The sequence below is a fragment of the Archocentrus centrarchus genome, chromosome 1 (assembly GCF_007364275.1).
Source record: "Archocentrus centrarchus isolate MPI-CPG fArcCen1 chromosome 1, fArcCen1, whole genome shotgun sequence".
Taxonomy (NCBI): Eukaryota; Metazoa; Chordata; class Actinopteri; order Cichliformes; family Cichlidae; genus Archocentrus; species Archocentrus centrarchus.
The window spans coordinates 23,289,662-23,292,079 of NC_044346.1; positions in this window are offsets into that span (position 1 = coordinate 23,289,662).

Here is a 2,418-nt window from a genome sequence, read left to right on the forward strand (position 1 = left end):
GGTCCACGTTATCCATTTATTATCCATAGCCATTCACTATAGCCACAGTCATCTGGATAACCTCCGCATCTGCTAATGGAGGAACATTGATTCAAACTGTATTCAAACAGCAACGTCAGTGATGAAGGAGAAGAAATTTGTTAACTAATATAGACACATTCTACAGCTACTAAAATTCAGACCGCAGAAATGCTCCTTCACAGCGTTACATTCAGGATGACACCACTTTTCAGTCATAGCTAGTGCAATCTCTTTACTGCTCAGAAAGATGTCTCTGTCCACCTGAAAAGTCCCGGAGCCAGGTACAGTTACACTGTGGCCTGGGAAATGAGTGTGGCAACATCTTGCTGCAACACATCAAACTACACTCATGGTGTTACTGCTGGGAGCTAACAAATATTATTGTCCCAACACCTCACATTCCCCATGATGATACCCGGAACAGCTGAAAAAAAGAAAGATTTTTAAGGAGGCTGTCATGCATTGTGAGGTAAACAGTGTCATGATTACTGGAGGCTGACCGTCTGGAGCGTGGGCTAAGTGAGGACCCAAATGTGAGGACACAAGGCAGGCAACCCTTTTATTGAGGCTGATGGCATGAAAATAAATTGTGAAACTAAAGTACAAGGAAAGGGGAAAAACTATACAGAAAACTTAAACTGTATAGTTTTTTTTTTTTTTTTTTTTTTTTTTAACTGTATAGTTTCAACTGGGAAAAATACTAAGGCTAGTAACACTGGAGCAAGGGAATGCAGGAAGAGGTACAGGAATAGGAACATAAACAGGAACATGAACAGACAGTCTGATGAGAGACAAAGGGAGACTGCAACAATAAATACACAAGAGGGTTATTAAGGACAGAGGAGACAGCTAGGGAAAACACAGCTGAACTGAATCACAGAGAAGTAAAACTAAATACAAAACATGAGCAACAAGAGACCGACAAAGTAAAACAGGAAGCAACTGAATGTGGAGATGGGAACGAAGACAGACACACTCAGGAAACAGACACATCATAATACTTTATTTGTATAGCACTTTTCGTAACACAGAGCCACAAAGTGCTTCGCAGTTTGAATAAAAGCCACATATAAGTATACATGTTACAAACATACAGAAACATAAACAGACACATAATCAACCATATGGCCAGACACTCACTCCAAAAAAATACACACTTCCATACACCTAAATAGCTGCAAAATATGGCCCAAGTTAAAGAGAAAAAGATTAAGAGAAAGCTAACATAAGAAAATGTGTTTTCAGCAGTTGTTTAACCCCTTAACTGGCAGCAAAAAAATCACCTGACAAAAACTACATAACGCCTTCTGGTCATTATTGGCTCTGAACAACCCATTTCATAGCCTATTAATCGGCTGCGTCTGGTCCGCGGGCCGAATGAAGTGCATTTATATGGCAGGCTAGACCCGCCCATTTTGACTGACACCTCATTCGGCCAATCATGTTAAGAAATGGGTTTCCCAGAGCCAATAATACTCAGAGGGCGTCACGTAGCTTTGTCAGGTGATTTGGTGCAGCCAGTTACATGATTGGCCGAATGACGTGTCAATAAAAATGGGAGGGTCTAGCCTGCCATATAAAAGGGACTACAAACGGCCCGTCACTGGGCCCTTGCCAGTTAAGGGGCTACAACAAATCACAGACTCAGCTGACATGACAGGCTGAATCTGACAGGTCTAGAGACCCATCTGAGGCCATCTGGCTTCCAAAGTTTGGGCACCACAACCTCAAAAGCACGATTCCCTCTAGTTTTAAAGTTAGAGTGTGGAACAGTTAGGAGACCCTGGTTAGAGGATCAGAAAGGCCAGCTGCAGTGATAAGGTCTCAGTAGTTCTGATATATATAAGCAGGGACCTGTCCATGTAGAGCTTTATATGTTAATAACAGGATTTTAAAGTGGATTCTGAATTTAGCTGGAAGCCAGTGAAAGAGGTTTGATTTTTGCTATATTTCTGAGGTGAGGGAAACAAGACTGGATGAGCTTTGTGATGTGAGATTAAGAAAAACTAGACAAGACACAAGGGGGAGGGAGTTTCTGTACTGGGGGAGACTCAGGCCACTTTTCCACCGATGGGTTCTGGTGATGGTGCCAGTATTTGAACTGTTCAGCGGTTTTTTCCACCGCAAATGCACTCGGTGCTCGGCCGAAAAACGGGTTCAACTTGGGCCCCGCAAGCTAGCTGGTCTCGAATCGAGAACGCGTGACGAAAGCAGCGAAAGGGCGTGACTCTGCCATCTCAACATCAAGTTTTCTACCATATTACCAGAGGTGGCAAAAGTACTGACATTCTGTACTTAAGTAGAAGTACAAGTATTTATGTTAAAAAATACTTTAGTAAAAGTCGAAGTACTGGTTCAACTTCTCTACTTAAGTAAAAGTAAAAAAGTACAGGCTCT